The sequence below is a fragment of the Somniosus microcephalus genome, chromosome 12 (genome assembly GCF_052327205.1).
Source record: "Somniosus microcephalus isolate GS21.2 chromosome 12, FLI_Smic_1.0, whole genome shotgun sequence".
In the NCBI taxonomy this organism is placed as follows: domain Eukaryota; kingdom Metazoa; phylum Chordata; class Chondrichthyes; order Squaliformes; family Somniosidae; genus Somniosus; species Somniosus microcephalus.
Window position 1 is genome coordinate 140,422,410 of NC_140998.1, and position 19,837 is coordinate 140,442,246.

Genomic DNA, 19,837 nt, shown 5'->3' on the forward strand with positions numbered 1-19,837 from the left:
ATTTAAAGGGTCACGCCAGACATGCAAGTTGAAGCAGTTGGAGGTGGGAATGAGAGAGGAAGAAGTTCTGCCACAGAAGGTAGAAGGTCAAAGGCTGCGCCCTGCTTCAGCGACGCTTCCCTGGGTGTGCTTCTGGGGGCTGTCAGGTACTGTTCCCTCGCGCCTGGAGGAAGAAGCCAGCTGGGGACACCAAGAAGGCGTGGTTGGAGGTGGCACAAGAGGTCAGCCGCAGGAGCACGGTGCCGCGCTCCTGGATCCAATGCAGGAAACGGTTTAATTACCTAAACAGGGCAGGAAAGGTGAGAGCAATGGTACATTCACCCACATCCTGATGTGTGTATCGCTCCATCCCCCCTCACTCTGCCTTCTCGAGCCTACTCCAGCACATCACTCCTCACACCAACTTACCTTGCAGGTACACCCACCCCTCTCTGTCTATGCACTTCCTCACCTCCCCATCTGTCCATCCACTACTGACACTCACCCTCATCCTTCTGCAACGTCATGCCTCTCCCTCATAGTTACCCTCAACAAATGCTTTCCATCCATCCGTCAACACATGCCATTACTCTCACTCATAGGTCTCTTCTTTCCCTCCTTGCAGGAGAGGAGAGCACAGAACACGAGGGAGAGGCAGAGAACCAGAAGTGGGGCTCCAGCCATCTCACAGCTAACAAGTGCAGAGGAACAGGCCTGGAGATCAGCGGAGCCTCGGCGTGCTTGGCCGTCGGAGATGGAGAGATTTGTACTTGCACAAGGGCATGCACATGGGTGTGTTGCACATTGTTAGAATGTTAAGTTTCTGCTTTATATGTGAGCCACATAAATATTACTGTTTTGCAACACTTTCCAATCTTGTCCATTCTTGGCTGTTGGCTGGCAGCCTTTTCAGTTGTGTGATGATGAATGGGAAGACATGAATTGATGCCGAGCAATGGGGGGCTGTGAAAGGAAGGCTTGGTTGTTTGCAGGACTGCTTTGTGTTAGTGACACTGGGGGAGGAGGGGGTCAAAAGTGGCTTTTGCATGTGGTTGTTAGATGGGTGCACTGGTGGAACCTAAGTGAACCACGCAATAATGAGGGCATCCCAGGCAGCAATGTGTGCCACTGGTGGTGCATTGTCTGCATCACCTTCCACCCCCTCCTCCCACTCCTCCTTTTCCTCCTCGGAACCACCCGAAGAGGCTCTGTGCTCTGCGCCTTGTTCCTCCTGCAGGTCCAAACCTCACTGCTGCGCAATGTTGCGCAGAGTGAAATACACTACGACCATTCTGGAGACCATGGCTGGTGTGTACTGAAGGGCACCTCCAGACCTGTCCAGGCACCTGAAGCTCATCTTCAGCATGCCGATGGCTTACTCGATGACACATCTGGTGGTCATATGGCATTCATTGTATTGCTCCTGGGCCTCATTCCTTGGGTTTCTGAGAGCTGTCATCAGCCACATTTTAAGTGAGTATCCCTTATGTCCGAGCAGCCAGCCGATAAGTCTGCTTCGAGGTGCGAAGAGATCAGGGAGCTGGAAAATATAATGTACTTTATCAAATTAAAAACTTAACTAGTTAATCTAATTAATATAACTATAAATAATCGATGATTAAAGGTTTTAACTAATTAAATCTTCTTCTTAGGCAGTCCCTCGGAACTGAGGATGACTTGCTTCTACATTAAAAATGAGCTCGCAGGTGACTGATTAGTCCAATGCGGGACCTACAGTCTCTGTTACAGGTGGGGCAGACGATGGTTGAAGGGGTGGGTGGGTGGGGTGCTTGGGTTGATGTGTGCTCCTTGCGCTGCCTGCGCTTGGCTTCCGCTTGCTCCCGGCGAAGAGACTCGAGGTGTTCGGTGCCTTCCCGGATGTTTCTCCTCCACTTTGTGCGGTCTTGGGCCAGGGATTCCCAGGTGTCGGTGGGGATGTTACACTTTTTCAAGGAGGCTTTGAGGGTGTCCTTGAAGCGTTTCCTCTGTCCACCTGGGGCTCTCTTGCCGTGCCGGAGCTCTGAGTAGAGCGCTTGTTTTGGGAGTCTCGTATCGGGCATGTGGATAATGCGACCCGTCCATCGGAGCTGATTGAGTGTGGTCAGAGCTTCGATGCTGGGGATGTTGGCCTGAGCAAGAACACTGACGTTGGTGCGCCTATCCTGCCAATGGATTTGCAGGATCTTGCGGAGGCAGCGTTGGTGGTACCTCTCCAGTGCTTTGAGGTGCCTGCTGTACATGGTCCATGCCTCTGAGGCATACAGCAGGGCAGGTATCACTGCTGCCCTGTAGACCATGAGCTTAGTGCCGGGTTTGAGGTCCTGGTCTTCAAACACTCTCTTCCTCAGGCGACCGAAGGCTGCACTGGCACACTGAAGGCGGTGTTGGACTTCGTCGTCGACTAATTAAATTAATTAAATAAATAAATAAAAGAAGGTTAGACTAAGATATGGCAGAGCAGGTTGTGTGTCTGGACTGCAGTATGTGGGAGTTTGTGGACAGTGAGACTGTCCCGAGTGGACACGTCTGCAGTAGATTTCTCCAACTCGAATCTCTCCAGCTCAGAGTGATTGAGCTGGAGTGCGAGCTGGAGACACTCCGACACATAAGGGAGGGGGAAGAGTATCTAGACAGTTTGTTCCAGACTTCGGTTACACCTCGTAGAGAGATGCAGGTTCAGAATGGGGTTGGTGTGACCGATAGTGTGCAGAGTAAGGGGAACCTAGGTAAGAAAGGAAATGAGGATCCACAGAAACTTATCCTATCCAACAGGTACAATGTACTTGCTACCTGTGAGGATAAGGATAAAGACTGTCAGAAGAACAGCCAGAATGCAGACCATGGCACTTTGGAGCAGGAGGCGGAGGAGGAGAAGAAGTGTAATGTGGTAGCTGTAGGGGATTCTATAATTAGGGGGACGGATAGCATCCTTTCTAAGCAAGATCGAGAGGCCCACATGGTATGTTGCCTACCTGGTGCCAGGGCGAGGGACATCTTGAACTGGCTTGAAAGGATACTGGAGAGGGAGCGGGAGGATCCAGTCATTGTTGTAAAGTCTGTGGGTTGTATAGCGAAGTAATACACAGACTACAAGAGTAACTTAAACAGGACTTTACTATTCGAAGGTCAGGGCGAATCTGCCCAATAAATTCTGCCACAGCACTTATATACCGGTGTGGTCACCGTCGGTATTACAGTATACAGCAGCCAGGATAAAGTAGTGCCACACCTAAAATAGTTCTCTTAAAGGTGGACGGTTACATACAATAGTTCTCTTAAAGGTAGAACAGTTACATACACTACAATCCTCCCTTTTTAGCTTACAATATACTTATTCCCCATTAACATAACATCATAACATATCCAACTTCATGTTACAACAGTTCACAGAGGTAGTCTCTGCGGAAACAGTTCACAGATTCAGTCTCTGCGGGAAACAGTTCACAGATTCAGTCTCTGATCTTCTTGACTCGGTCCGGACCACGCCTCCGTGGTGTAGTCGGGTCACCTTGCTAGAGGGACTCATCCCATAGTCCTTCCCTAGACTTAACAGCTTTACTTCCATCACTTCTGAACCAGCATTGCTGACTTTTTAAAACAAACAAAAAACAGTTGGATTGCCTCGGGAAATTTTCCTACTTTCCAACTGATTTGGCTCCGTTCGGGGGACCACGTGTGTGATCGGGTAGAGGTAATAATGGTTCAGATGGTTATCATCTTCTGCTTCGTCTTTTCCTTTTTTGCTTCTTGGAGACTCTCGGGGCTCCATTGTCAGCTGCCAGCTGTAACGCCACCATCTCCCTATGTTCCTTAGACTTTAAGTGATTCATCCTGATTTCGGCACTTTGGGAGTTCTCAGCACAAGCTGGGCAGACCAGGTCCTCGTAATATTCAGTGTCACTCAACAGATCATGGTAATATTCGGTGTCGTCCTGAGCTAGGCCAGCGAGAGGGTCTTCTATTTCCTCCTTACCCAGCTGGACGTTAGCCGACTTTTGTTCCAAATCCCGACATCTGTCCTGAAGAGACTTCATCATGCGTTCAGATTCATCCCGCTTTTTCTGGGCTTCCTGCAAGTCTTTTACTAATGACCTCATTTGTGATTTCAATACTTCAACTTCATTCGGAGATTGATTGATCGGACTATTCAATCCCTCTACTGAAGTAGCTGTTTCAGTATTCTGTTGTTCTACATTGCCGTGCGTCAGCGTACTTTTGGCATCCAAGGGCTGTTCTGCTGCAGACTTCTCAGTCTGGGTTGCCACCTCAGCTCTTCCAATGACTTTTGAGAGCTCCCTTCCCTTTGAAGATTGAGGCTCGTATTTAAGTTTTTCCCATTTTAGAGTTTTATCCCTCAGCATATGAATGAGTTGGCTGACTGTTAACTCTTCTGCCATCATCCCTTTTCCATTAACTACAGGGCTGTTTATAACCTTGCCCTGGAGGAGTTGGCTGACTGTTAACTCTTCTGTCCTCATCCCTTTTCCATTAGCTGCAGGGCTGTTTAGAACCTTGTCCTGGGGCTCCTTTGCTGCTTCTACTTCACCATCATCCGCAGCCCCCATCATTCGAATTTCCACAAATGAATCGTCCGGTGATGCTGCACTCAACTTCAGTAGGAGCTCGGAAGTCATGTCGACCAACTCAGCTTTTTCTGCCTGCAACCTGCTAACCAGCGCCTTCAGTTGCAGCACATCTTGTTCCACCGGATTGGAGCACGCCCCTTCAGAAGCCGAATCAGCTTTGATTCGTTTGGCCTCCTCGTGCAGACGGTTTGTGTGCTCCTGCTTCCTTTTCTTCCCCAGCTGCTTCAGTTGTCTTTCCAGATTCTCCCATTCGGTATCATAGAACTTTTTCATTGCTTTCATCTCTTGCTTGAGACGGCAATTCAATTGTTCTAATTGCTGTCGTAATCTGAAATAAGTTTGCGTTCGAGCTCGATGTTCCTCAGTAATATATATGTCTGTAACTTGAACAGACTCAGAATTCTCTGTCAAGCTATGTTGTTGTTGTTCAGAGGAATTCTGTTCTGAAACTTTGTTCTCCTCTGGAGCATAAGCCTTTATGCCCACATTCGTTCTACCAACCTTAGTCAGCAAGTTCATTTTAGACTTGTCTTTCATGCTTGGGCTGGTCTTATCGTCATCCGTTTCAGAGTCTGAGCTGATTGTCTGCCCCGAGTCCTCACTCGTTATTGCTTTGAGGTAGTGCCATTCCATGTCTATTTTCTTGATCCACTTCCATCCTAGAAGTGGTGGTCCTCCCTCAGGTAGTACGTATAAGTCCATTCCGGGGTGTTCTTTGCCCCTGTCTCTCACCTTGACTCTTATCTTTCCCATGGGGTATACTTTATGCCCCGTGTATGTCTGCAATACGAACTTGGTATCTCTCAAGGGTATATGTGAGAATAGCCGGTTGTAATCCCTTCGATTTATGACTGATAGGGCTGATCCAGTGTCCAATTCCATTCTCACTTGGACTCCGGCTATTTTTAGCATGACCCAGATAGTTTGTAGGTCAGATTCCTTACTCACATTATGAATTCTCAGACTACCCAGTTCCTGGCCGCTTGGGTCTGAATCCAAATTCTGTTCATCTGAACTCTTCTCAACCACCTTGTGTACTTTGTTGTACTTTTCCTGTGATGGCTTTTTTTTTTGGTTGTTGGTCTTCTTCCCTGACCGGCATACTTTGGCTATGTGACCCAGTTTGCCACATTTCCTACAGTCCTGGTTTTTAAACCAGCATTGGTTCTGGTCGTGTGTTGTCTTCCCACAACGATAACATTTCGTTGCACCCGAAGTAATTTGATCCACACTGAGGACCGCTGCCTTCAGCTGCATTTCCGCAGTTCCTTTCGCTGCGGCTTCGTGTGATGCTGCAATAAGGACAGCCCTATCCAGTGTAAGGTCGTTCTCTTCGAGCAGTCGCTTTTGCGTTCCTTCCTTCGACAACCCGCACACGAACTTGTCTCGCAATGCCTCTGTCAGATTTCCTCCAAACTGGCAGTATTTCGCTAGCCTACGCAGTTCGACCAAGTATTCCGCGTTGCTTTCCCCTTTCCGTTGCGTTCTCGCATAAAATTTGAATCGTTCCGCCAACATCAGCGGTGTGGGGTTCAAGTGATCCTTCAGAACAGCAACAATATTATCGAAGATTTGATCCGCCGGTTTAACTGGTGCTAGAAGATGCTTCAATAGCCCGTATGTCTTCGCCCCCATCGAGTTTAGCAAGGTTATAGCTTTATCATCATCCTCTATTTTATTGGCCTCACAATATATCTCAATGCGTTCTACATACGTGGCCCAATCTTCTACCTCGGAATCGAAATCGTTGATGTTACCACGCTTAGGCATCTTCACCTCCCTGATAAACAACAACGAAATATTTCTTTAACTCTTTTTTTTTCCAAGATGGCGGTTTCCCCGCGCTTATCTTCTTTCCCCGCCCCTTTCAAAATGGCGGTTCCCGCTTCTGTCTTTTTCTCCGCCTACTGGCGGCTTCCCGCGGTTTCCCGCGCTTATCTTCTTTCCCCGCACACTTTCAAGATGGCGGTTCCCGCTTTTCTTCCCCTGGCGGGAGGGGTAAGCTTTTCCCTCGGGCGACGGCCGCTGGCTTTCGGGGTTCGCAGCCTGCTCTTCGGCTTCAGTGCGTTCCCTTCTCTCGGCCGGGCAACCGGCTCTGGGTACAACCCGTTGACGGCGAACGGTCTCAGCCGCTGGCTGGATCTCGCTCAGTCTCCCTCGCTCGGGCTCTGTCTCTCCTGCTCGCGTGGCTCTCGCTCGCTCTCTCTCGGGCTCTGTCTCTCCCGTTCGTGCGGCTCTCGCTCGGGCTCTGTCTCTCCCGCTCGCGCGGCTCTCAATCGCGCCTCCCAGCCCTCTCGCAGTCCGGTGCTTCCCTCCCCGGCTGCGGCTGAGTTCTCCGCGATTTATTTATTTTAACTCTTCCCGCGCCTTACGATCCCGGTCGCAGCGCTTCGTGGCCTCAATCACTGTCTGGCCTTTTTCACCCCAATCGCGCCTCCCAGCTTCTCGCAGTCCGATGCTTTCCTCCCCGGCTGCGGCTGAGTTCTCCGTGGCTTATTTATGTTTATATCTTCCCGCGCCTTACGATCCCGGTCGCAGCGCCTCGTGGTCGCGGTATTTGTCCGGCCTTTTTCGCCGTCGCGGTCTAGTCGTCTCACGACGCTCCCCAGCCTGCTTGTACCGCGGCTTCTGCTCCACGCTGCCCCAGTCTCAGCGCCTCTGGGCCCGACTTCTGTCCGGCTCCTTTCCCCCTCGACTGTGGTCGCGTGCACCGCCCTTATCCTCCGTTTATTTGTTTCTATTTTCCCTTTACTCACAGTCACCGTGGCCGACTTGCTTCTCGTGTTCATCGGCTCACTCACCACCGTGGCAGAAGGGACAATCCGTGCCTGTTGCTGATGGAAGACTTCGTGTTTGAAATCTTCCTCCTTTCTTGGTCTGCAGACTCGAGTTTTCTCTCAGCAAAACGACGAGGGCGGGTGCCTCTTCTCGACGCTCGTTTACTTCTTCAGAAGTATTGTTGCCGCAGGGTAAGATCGAACTCGTCGCCACTGTAAAGTCTGTGGGTTGTATAGCGAAGTAATACACAGACTACAAGAGTAACTTAAACAGGACTTTACTATTCGAAGGTCAGGGCGAATCTGCCCAATAAATTCTGCCACAGCACTTATATACCGGTGTGGTCACCGTCGGTATTACAGTATACAGCAGCCAGGATAAAGTAGTGCCACACCTAAAATAGTTCTCTTAAAGGTGGACGGTTACATACAATAGTTCTCTTAAAGGTAGAACAGTTACATACACTACAATTGTGGTCCATGTTGGGATCAACAACATAGGGAAGAGTAGGCAAGAGGTCCTGTTTGGGGAGTACCAGGAACTAGGAGCTAAATTAAAGAACAGGACCTCAAGGGTTATAATCTCTGGATTATTACCTGAGCCACGTGCAAATTGGCGTAGGGATAAGTTGATGAGGGAAGTGAACACATGATTAAAGGAGTGGTGTGGGAAAGAGGGGGTTCCATTTCTTGGGCACTGGCACCAGTATTGGGACAGGAAGGAACTGTATCGTTGGGATGGGTTCACTTCCCTAATCAGCTTATCTCTATGCCAATTTGCAAGTAGCTCAGGTAAATAGCCAATAATCCCTAATTGTGACAGGTACACATATTCCTACACACATTTACAAAGCACTCAAGGGATTTGCTTTGGGTTCAGAAAGAGGAAATTACAAATTTGCTGAAGTATATGTTGATATCCACGTTGATGCATTACAAGAAGTTTTACGGTTACTGAATGAGTCAAATTTTAATTTATTACATAGTGAATCGCCCCAGAGTGACATCTGGGGATAGTGGGCCGTGAGGGGTGCTCCTTATTCACAATGTCGTTGGAGCAAGATTTGAAGATGTCACATCTGGTGTAGCTCTACACACAATGTGGTAGGCCTTGACTTTGTGCAATAGTGTAAAACGGGCTGCCGATTCGCGATCACCCGTGTTACACTATCGCACAAAGTCAAGTTCAACTCCAGTGCATCTGCTCCCCGGGTGCCTCTAAGCAATAGCTCTAAAACACAAAACACTCCAGTGACCCCTCCACCCCAATGGGCAAATGTGCCAACACAAAACTCCAGGCTCATGCCTTTGCAACCACACCCCAGCAAGAATCTGTGCTGAGGGGAAGGTGAAGGAATTGAAATAATAAGTGAGAGACACCAGGAAGTATAAATAATTTCTGCCTTTATAACACTTAACAATTATGGGCAATTTAACAGAGCACGTTTCACTTTAAATTCAGCCATTTATTTTGTGGGCATACTATTTGGTACTTTGCAAGAGCTGAGACTAACAGGCATGTTATTTTCACTTCTCCTTCGACCCGCACATCTTTTAACATTTTGACCCAAATCATCTTCCTGAAGATGACATATTCCTGGCATGAAAATTGAGCACAATTACAAAGAAAAAAAAGTTGCAATGTAATGTTCGCTGCTGTTCAGGCAATGTAGTTAAGTTACGTGTTGAATTAGCAAAGGTCTGACAAAGAATATTATTACACAAAATTAATAATAAATTAAAAATGCTAAGTGGATAATGACATTCCATCTCAAAATACAGTCAGAACTCTTGTGTCAGGCTTGGTCCGTGGGTTAAACCATTTAAAAAACGATTAACAATTGCCTTCTATACCAGTCACATACATAGGCAGTAGTGTAAATGCCCACCCACTAGGTAAAAATGTGGGGCCCGGAGGGAGGGAAGGTCTGCCACACCCAACGCCTCCACTGTGAGGAAATTTGGGGCTGGGGTGAGGGAAAGATAGTTCCCCCCACCTCACCCCCCCAACACACACAGCTGAGATGAAATTGAGGATCAACCCTCTCAGCTGAGGTAGTTTCTCTGCCTTCCCCCCATGCTACCTACAACTCGTCCTCTGTCCCCTCCTCCATCCACCTCCCCATCCTTCTCTACCCCTGACCCCACCCCTATCACTACTCTTCTCCACCCTTCCCTCTCCCCTCTCCTACCCCTCCCATCCTCTCCTGCCTCTCCCCCTCTCCTCTCTCTCCTCCTCCTCCTCCTCCTTCTCCTCCTCCTCCTTCTCCTCTCCTCCGCTCGCCACCCCTTTATTCTGCCTTCTCCCACTCCCCTCCAAGGTCCAAATATTCTCCTGCACTCTAACCTGGCTTGACCTGAATATTACTCTTGCTCTCGACTCCCCGTGTCTAACGCCACGGGCGGTTGACTAGTGACCTTTATATTTCCAGAGTCTGGTATTCACTCTCAGGTCTATCAGCCTAACTTACTGGGTCTTGAATTGATCTGGACGGTCAGGCCTTTTTCTACATACAGTACTATTAATTGATTTCACAAATAGCGAGTTCAATGACCCAGGTGAGTGATAATAAAAAAAAACAAGCGGTTAAATTGTTCGCTTGCAAACTGTTTTTATGATTTACAATGAAAGAACTGCTGGTCCAGAACAATTCAGCATCCTCCCTTACCATCTGATCATGTTGCTATGGTGGTATGGCTGCCTCTGATAACCAGTTTAAATACTTTGTTTTCAATACAGTGAGTAGCACTGTGAGGAATCGCATTGACCTCAAATCCATGCCAAACTGATGGGAATATAGAATGCTTTCTCTGATGGCTGTATTGCTCCTAAAATACATTTCATGAGTTTGGACAGTGTTAACCCATTTGCTAGTGGGCACAGATTCACAACGCAAAACTATTGATAATTCAGCACTTGTTGGCATGAAAGTGGCAACCTCCCTCAGAGATGCCACAAGGATGGCTGGCATGGGGTAATAGTTTGGTGTCAGCTATGGCTCAGTTGGTAGCACACTCACCTCTGAGTCAGAAGGTTTGTGGGTTCAATTCCACTCCATAGGACTTGAGCACATAAAGCTAGGCTGACACTCCAGTGCAGTGCTGAGGGAGTGCGGCACTGTCGGAGGTGCCGTCTTTCAGATGAGACATTAAACCGAGGCCCCGTCTGCTCTCTCAGGTGGACGTGAAAGATCCCATGGCACGATTTCAACAAAAAGCAGGGGAATTATCCCTGGTGTCCTGGCCAATATTTATCCCTCAACCAACATAACAAAAACAGATGATCTGGTCATTATCACATTGCTGTTTGTGGGACCTTACTGTGTGCAAATTGGCTGCTGCGTTTCCCACATTACAACAGTGACTACACTCCAAAAAAAAAGTACTTCATTGGCTGTAAAGTGCTTTGAGACGTCCGGTGGTCGTGAAAGGCGCTATATAAATACAAGTCTTTCTTTCTTTTTTCTAGTACGATGTTTGAGTGATGGAGATAGAGCTGTACCCTGAAATTAGCTATATTACACCTGGCCTGTGAATTTCTCCCCCCTCGCTTCTGACACGAGGGGGGGAGAAATTCCCTACCTCAGTGCCACCCATTAGCGCAGCATAATGTGGATAAAGCGGCTGCCGCAGTGCGTCTGGTGGCGGGCCCCGCGGCGTCCGCCATTTTCACCATCCCAGTAGTGCTGCCGATAAGTAGCATCACCCTGAAAAGAAAAATGGCGCTGTGGTGACGTCACACGCCGACTTACGTCACCAGAGCAAACTTTGATCCTAGCATTGAGTTCAACACTGGGTCCTAAGCATGCCAGGCAAACCCAGTGTGCAAGCAGACTGACAGAGGTGCTGTCAGCACCTCTTAAAGGGACAGACACATCTTTCAGGTAAGTTTGCTTACCTGAAGCTTTTGGGCAGGCTTTTTTGATTTTATTGAAGTAGTGGCTTGCTGCAATACATGTTAAAAGTTTTTAAAGTGTGCAGGGAGTGCTGCTGGAGGCTTGCATGGCCTCGGATGGTAAAGGAAGGCCTCTGAGAATTCAGAAAACGCTGCAAATACTCTGCAGGTCAGGCAACATCCATGGAGAGAGAAACAGATGTTCACGTCTCGGGTCAAGATGCTGCCTGACCTGGCCTGCTGAGTATTTCCAGCATTTTAAGCTGCCTTTTCAGTTTTACAGCATCCGCTCACGGAGGGAAGAAGAAGACACAGAAGAGGAAGAAGCCAAAGAGGAAGAAGCCGAAGAGGAGGAAGCCAAAGAGGAAAAAGCAGAAGAGGGGGAAACAGAAGGAAGGATGCAACCCAGACAGCCCCTTTCTGGCCGGGATATCCGGGATGGAATCATCCTCCTGTGCTCCCAGTGACCACAACCCGAATTACCCTTTCAACATTAGCCCCACACTTTACCTTCCCTCTGTTACTGACCATCACAGCGTCCTCTTGGCCATGATGCTGAAATAAAAGCCATCACAAAGCAAACTTCCCAAGCCAACTTTATACATCTATCCATCCAATATGATATCAAGAAATCAACTCATCAGCCATCACCCTTATGCATTCCCTTAGTGACTGTCTTGTTTGTGCCTTTGCCTATCCTACTGTTGTCACGCAGTGCTACCCCAGTGACTGCAGCATGGCTGGTGGAAGGCTGCTGACTTTCAGTGGGGGACACTGCAAATGGCCTTGCTGGTCGACCTTGAGGAGCTGGTGGCTGGGATTGTGAAATCAATCTTCTTCTCCTTCTTCTCCTCCTCCTTCTCCTTCTTCTCCTCCTTCTCCTTCTCCTTCTTCTTCTTCTTCTCTTGCCTCTCCCTCTTCTTGGCCAACCACTGGCTGGGCAGGCTGCATTTCTTGCGTGTGTGAAATGAGGAAGGCACAAGGGTGGAGTTATGGTGAGGGGAGGGTGGGAAAGCAAGAGGTGCCTGCCAGAAGGAGGATAACATATGTGAATACCAGTAGAAAACCCAGATCTCACTGTCTAGGTTCACACTTGAACGTTGGTCGCTTGAGCAGAATACTACAGAGCTGTTGGAGCCTTTCTAGTGTAAATTCTCACTTTCAGAAGGGCAGGAAAATGCATCCTGGACTATACGCTGAGGCAATATTGACCAGTCAGTCAATTATTACATTCCAAAAGTATTTAATTGTGTGCAACATTTTGAAATCTTTCAATAACACGATTACGTATTAATATAAATACCAGTATTTCATTCATTCTATGATGTATATTTTCAGTGTATATTTTCTAACAGGACCTTGTGCAGGCATTTTGAATGAAGTTATTTCATATAGTTCTAACTTCAGAGCAAGCAATAACATCACAGTGGGCCTTATATTTGGCAGGCAGAGAGAGTAAAGGCAACAAGAGCAAAGGAAAAGACAGCTAGATAAAAGATACTTTAGCTAAGAGACAGAGAGAATAAATCAATGCAAGGAGGTAGAGAAAGAAAAGGGAGTTGGAAGCAAAATAAATTCAAAATTTGGTATATAAAATTCTATTCTGTTTTAATGCTACACAATTAACTTATCTTGTCTTTCCTGGTTGGCATTCTTAACATACGCAAATTGCTTCAAAATATTAAGAGATTAAGTTGTTTTCTTGGTGAGTTCCATAGCACATGGGTGAATACAAAAACATATACAAGGGATTACCAAAAAGCGAGAAGAACAACATGGGAGAAAAATGATTCAGGAAAAGTTTGATCATGATTTCGGAACACTACTACTTAGAGAGAGAATCCAAGCATTAATTCCTTATTACTTCACTAATTGACCTCTTGTGGTGTTGCCATAGACAACAATAATAGAAAACAATGATGTTTTTCTCCCTATCTACTTATTTCCCACTTTTCAGTTCCTTGTGTTTCCTTCACTATGGAGTTGAAATTGAGCACTGCAATATCCATAATAAATTTAATCATAGAATCATAGATATGGTTACAGGACAGAAGGAGGCCATTCAGCCCATTGAGCCTGTACTGGCTCTCTGCAAGAGCATTTCAGCTAGTCCCACTCCCCCGTCCTTTTCCCGTAGCCCTGCAAATTCTTTTCCTTCAGGTACTTATCCAATTCCCTTTTGAAAGCCATGATTGAATCTGTCTCCCCCCTTTCAGGCAGCGCATTCCAGATCAATCCAGCAACGTAAAACAGTTTTTCCTCATGTCGCCTTTGGATCTTCTGCCAATCACCTTAACTCTGTGTCCTCTGGTTCTCGACCCTTCCGCTAATGGGAACAGTTTCTCTATATCTATGTCTAGACCCCCTCATGATTTTGAACACCTCTATCAAATCTCCTCTCGACCTTCCCTGCCTCTAAGGAGAATGTTGTGTCTGTGTATAATAAGACACAGACTGCAGGAGAAACGGTACAACAGGTGTTTACTCAACGTGGCTCACAGTGGAACTGATCTGTACAGATTACTACTCAGTGTTATATACAGGTGTGGTCACTGCCAGTACTGCAGTATACATGAGCTGTAAAAGATAGTTCCCTCCCTTAAAGGTACATACATTACAATTCCTCCCCTTTTAGATTAACAGTACCATAACACTCATTTAACAATTAAATATCAAACTAATTACAATTAACACTTTTAACATGCAACATTATCTGAAAATAGTCTATTTATATATTCAGTCTTTGGGGAGGCTTCCTGATCCTTTCTGGATAGCGCCTTTCCCGAGTGTCTTGCTCTTGGTGCGGAGGTGATTCTGGCCCCCTGTCGTCGGTTGGTTCATCAGCTTCCGATGCTACTGTTTCTGGGGTAGATGCGACCTGTACGTCGGGTTCATCACCAGGTACGTATGGGCGAGGCATGGGGTTGACTTGTTCCTGTGACTCTAGGATCTGGTCAGCATGGCGTCTCACGATGCTCTTCCCAACGTCCACTGTGTACATTAGTGGGCCCTGCCATGTGCATATCGTTCCTGGCTGCCATTTTTCTGTTCGGTAGTCGCGGGCCAAGACTGGTTGCCCTACATTGAAGCTCCTTGTTGGCTTCTCATGGATGTGCTGGAATTGCTTACTCTCAACATCTCTTCGTACATTTGGTCTGAGCAAATCCAGGCGAGATCTTAACCTTCGGTTAAAGAACAGCATGGCTGGGGCTTGGTTGGTGACTGCATGTGTCGCATTCTGGTAGGCGAACAGGAAATTGTCCACCTTGTGTTGCAGCGGAATGTTGTCACTGTACATAGCCTTTATTGCCTTCTTAAAGGTCTGTACGAACCTCTCAGCCAATCCATTTGTGGCTGGATGATACGGGGCGGATGTGTAATGCCTTACCCCATTCTTTTTCAAGAACCTCCAGAACTCTTCGGACACAAACTGTGGTCCGTTGTCGGAGCAAATCTGTTCTGGCAAGCCATTCCTGGCAAAAATGGTCCGTAGGACTGCAATAGTTTTCTCCGTGGTGGTGGAGGACATTTTGATGACCTCAGGCCATTTCGAGTGCGCATCCACGGATATTAAAAACATTGAGTCCATGAATGGACCAGCAAAATCAATATGCACCCGTTGCCATGGAGATGAGCGCCACTCCCATGGGTGTAGAGGGGCCTGTGGTGGTGCATTTTGGACTTTCTGGCATCCTGAGCAACTCTTGGTCTGGTCCTCGATTTGTTTATCGATTCCCGGCCACCACACATAAGCCCTGGCTAGGCTTTTCATTTTTACCCCTCCCAGATGACCCTCATGAAGCTCATTGAGCACTCTATCCCTTAACTTGGGTGGAATTACCACTCGGGATCCACACATCAAGGTCCCCCGGCACACTGACAGCTGTTCTCTCCTTGTCGAGAATGCTGGCAACAGTGAGTCACCGTGTGCTGGCCATCCCTTCACCGTCAACTCATATACCCGAGACAGTGTCGGGTCATTTCGGGTTTCCTTTTTGATAGAAGCGTTAGTTATCGGTAGGTATTCAACTATAGTCGAATGGAATATTTCGAAAGGATCCACTGCTGGTGCTTCCTCCATAGTAGGCAGTGGCAGGCGTGATAGCCCATCAGCATTTCCATGCTGTTCATGCCCTTATATTCAATCTCATAGTGGTGCGCCCTAGAAAAAGTGACCATCTTTGTAGTCGTTGTGCAGTCATCACCGGAACGCCCTTCTTCAGATTAAAAATGGAGACAAGAGGCTGGTGATCAGTCAGCAAGGTGAATTCTGCCGTACAGATAGTGATTGAATTTTTTTACTCCCCACACTAGGCTGAGGGCCTCCCTGTCAATCGGGCGTAGTTATGCTCGCTGAGGTTAGTGATCGTGACGCAAAGGCTATTGCCTCTCTGAGCCATCCGAGAATTTGTGCGATAGCACCGCTCCAATGCCGTAGGGTGACGCATCACATGCCAACCGAATTGGTAATGCCGGGTTGTAATGGGCCAATACCTCTTTCGATGTGATTAGTGTTTTGCTCTTCTGGAAAGCTCATCTACATTCGTCACTCCACTTCCATGGCACCCCAGTTTGCAGTAGGGTGTTCAGTGGGTGTAGTATTGTAGACAAATTTGGCAAGAACTTATGGTAGTAGTTTACCAGCCCGAGGAACGACTCAGTTGTGACACATTTTCCGGTGCTGGAGCCTTGACTACTGCCTCAATATTTTCAGGGGACTTATGTAACCCCTCTTTATCGATAACGTGGCCACAATACGAGAAGTGTTTTCTAAAAAACTCGCATTTGGGGCGGTTAGCTCGGAGCCCATATTCCTGCAATCTAGTGAGCACCTGCTCCAGGTTGGCAAGGTGATCACTGTCATTTTCGCCCGTGACCAGGATGTCGTCCAAATAACACTGGGTCCCTGGGATCCCTTGCAGGACTTGTTCCATTGCCCTCTGCCAAATAGCCGGAGCTGATGTTACCCGAATACCAGCCGATTGTATTGGTAGAGACCTTTATGAGTGTTGATCGTGAGTATTTTTTTTGATGCTTCTTCTACCTCCATTTGCAGATACGCCTGGGCCAGATCAATCTTAGTGAAGCGTTTCCCTCCAGATAGCGAGGCGAAATATCTTCAATCCGCCGAAGTGGATATTGTACGGTGTGAAGGATCGGGTTCACTGTTACCTTAAAGTCCCCACAGATGCGAACCTTCCTTGGTTCCCCAGGCGTGCTGCTCAACGACTTTTTCATCACAGGGACGATGGGTGTAGCCCACCCGCTCCAGTCTACCTTGGACAGTACACCTGAACGTTCCAGACTCTCCAGCTCTGCTTCGATGGCTGGGTGGATCGCATAAGGTACCGGTCTGGCCTTAAAAAATTTTGGGCTTGCGTTTTCTTCAATTTTAATCGTCGCTGTCATGCCTTTTAGTGTTCCGAGTCCTTGCTGAAACACTTCTTTCGCGTCAGTTAGGATCTTTGACAGTCGCCCAGGTGTGACGTCGTCATCCTTTTTGTCAGCCACAGTCAGTGCCTGTATGGAATGCAATCCAGTTGTATTTTCTGGATTCATTCACGTCCAGTAATGGTGGTCCTCTATCTTGCAATACATACAGGTCTAGTTTTGGTGTTTCCTTACGTTATATATAACGGTCACCCTTATTTTTTTTTGGGGGTAGACTTTTGCCCTGTGTACGTCTTCAAGACAATCTCTGTATCTCTCAAGGGTATATGTGAGAATAGCCGCTTGTAGTCCCTTCAGTTATGACTGCTAGGGCTGATCCTGTGTCCAATTCCATTTTCACTTGACTCTGGCTATCTTGAGCGTGACCCAGATAGCTTGGTGATCTCCATTTTGATCACATTATGTAGTTTCAGACAACCCAGCTCCTTGCTTCCAGAGTCTGTATCACTTTTCTGTTCATCTGCACTACTCTCCGTCACCTTATGTATCTTCTTGTACTTCTCCTGTGGGATTTCTTGCTGCTGGATTTCTTTTCCAACCTGCAGACTCTTGCTATGTGTCCTACTTTTCCACACTGTCTGCACACTGGTCCTTGAACCAGCAATCCTTATGGTCGTGTGTTGTTCTGCTGCAGCGATAGCACTTCACTGTTCGTATGACATTTCATTTGTGCATATCTTTGCGGTCTCCGTTGTATCTCTGCCGCGCCCCGTGCTGCTGCTTCTTGTGATACTGCATGCTGAAAGCCTTGTCCAGCGTAAGATCCTTTTCTGATAGAAGCGTTTCTGGGTTCCTTCACTTTGAATCCCACACACAAACTTGTCCCTTAAAGTATCTGCTAGTCCCGTTCCAAACTGGCAGTGTTTCGATAGCAGCTGGGGGAAGAGAGAGAGCGACTGGGGGAAGAGAGAGAGCGACTGGGGGAAGAGAGGGAGCGACTGGGGGGAAGAGAGAGAGCGACTGGGGGGAAGAGAGAGAGCGACTGGGGGGAAGAGAGAGAGCGACTTGGGGGAAGAGAGAGAGCGACTGGGGGGGAAGAGAGAGAGCGACTGGGGGGAAGAGAGAGCGCGACTGGGGGGAAGAGAGAGAGCGACTGGGGGGAGAGAGAGAGCGACTGTGGGGGGAAGAGAGAGAGCGACTGGGGGAAGAGAGAGAGCGAACGGGGGGGAAGAGAGAGAGCGACTGGGGGGAAGAGAGAGAGTGACTGGGGGAAGGTGGGGGATAGAGGGGGGGTGGAAAGAGGGGGAAAGAGGGGGAAGAAGAGGTGGAAGAAGAGGGGGGAAGAAGAGGGGGAAGAGGGAAGAGGGGGGGAAGAAGGGGGGAACAGGGGGGGAAGAAGAGGGGGGAAGAGGGGGAAGAAGAGGGGGAAGAAGAGGGGGGGAAGAGGGGGAGAAGAGGGGAGGGGAGGGTGGGAAGGGGAGGGGGGAAGGTGAGGGGGAAGGGGAGGGGGGAAGGAAGGGGAGGGGAGGGGGGAAGGGGAGGGGAGGGGGGGAAGGGGAGGGGGGAGGGGAGGGGGGGGAGGGGAGGGGGAAGGGGAGGGGAGAGGGAGGGGGGAGGGAAGGGGGGGAAGGAGAGGGGAGGAGGGGGGGAGGGAGGGGAGGGGAGAAGGGGGGGAGGGGAGGTGGGGAGGGGGGAGGGGAGGAGGCGGGAGGGGAGGGGGGAGGGGAGGAGGGGGGAGGGGAGGGAGGAGGGGAGGAGGGGGAGGGGAGGGGGGGAGGAGTGGGAGGGGGGAGGGGAGGGGGGAGGAGGGGGGGGGAGGGGGGAGGAGGCGGGGGGAGGGGAGAGGGACGGGGGAGTGGGAGGGGGGAAAGGGGAAGGGGGAGGGGGGAGGGGAGAGGGAGGGGGGAGGGGTGGAGTCCCCGAGCCCTGCCCCCCCCTGATCTCCCGAGGCTCCCCCCCGACCTCCCAAGGCTCCCTCCCCGCCCCGATCTCCCGAGCTCCGCCCCCCTGATCTCCCAAGCCCCGCCCCGATCTCCCGAGCCCTTGCCCCCCCGATCTCCCGAGCCCCGCCCCCCCGACGTCCTGAGCCCCGCCCCCCCGATCTCCCGAGCCCCGCCCCCGATCTCCCGAGCCCCGCCCCCCCCACCCACCCGATCTCCCGAGGCTCCGCCCCCCCCCGATCTCCCGAGGCTCGCCCCCCCCGAGGCTCGCCCCCCCCGACCTCCCGAGGCTCGCCCCCCCCCCGATCTCCCGAGGCTCGCCCCTCCCGATCTCCCGAGGCTCGCCCCCCCTCCGATCCCCCCCGAGGCTCGCCCCCCCCGATCTCCCGAGGCTCGCCCCCCCACCCCCGATCACCCGCGGCTCGCCCCCCCGATCTCCTGAGCCCCCGCCCCCCCAATTTCCCAAGCCCCGCCCCCTGATCTCCCAAGCCCCGCCCCGATCTCCCATGCCCCGCCCCCTCGGTCTCCCGAGCCCCACCTCCCCCCCGATCTCCCGAGCCCCGCCTCCCCCCCGATCTCCCGAGCCCCGCCCCCCCCGATCTCCCGAGGCTCGCTCCCCCCATCTCCCGAGGCTCGCCCCCCACACCCCCCGATCTCCCGAGGCTCGCCCCCCCCCGATCTCCCGAGGCTCGCCCCCCCCGCCGAGGCTCGCACCCCCCCCACCCCCGAGCTCGCCCCCCCCCAATCTCCCGAGGCTCGCCCCCCCCGATCTCCCGAGGCTCGACCCCCCGAATCTCCCGAGGCTCGCCCCCCCACCCCTGATCTCCCGAGGCTTGCCCCCCCCCGATCTCCTGAGGCTTGCCCCCCCCCGATCTCCCGAGGGCTCCCCCCCGATCTCCCAAGGCTCCCCCCCCACGATCTCCTGAGCCCCGCCCCCCCGATCTCCGAGCCCAGCCCCCCTGATCTCCCGAGCCCCGCCCCCCCCGATCTCCCGAGGCTCGCTCCCCCCCCATCTCCCGAGGCTCCCCCCCCACCCCCCCCGATCTCCCGAGGCTCGCACCCCCCCCGATCTCCGAGGCTCGCCCCCCCACCCCCGAGGCTAGCCCCCCCCCGATCTCCCGAGGCTCGCTCCCCCCCGTTCTCCCGAGGCTCACCCCCCCGATCTACCGAGGCTCGCCCACCCCCTCCGATCTCCCGAGGCTCACCGCACCCCCCACGATCTCCGGAGGCCCGAACTCTCGAGCCCCGCCCCCCGCCCGAGCCGGCTTC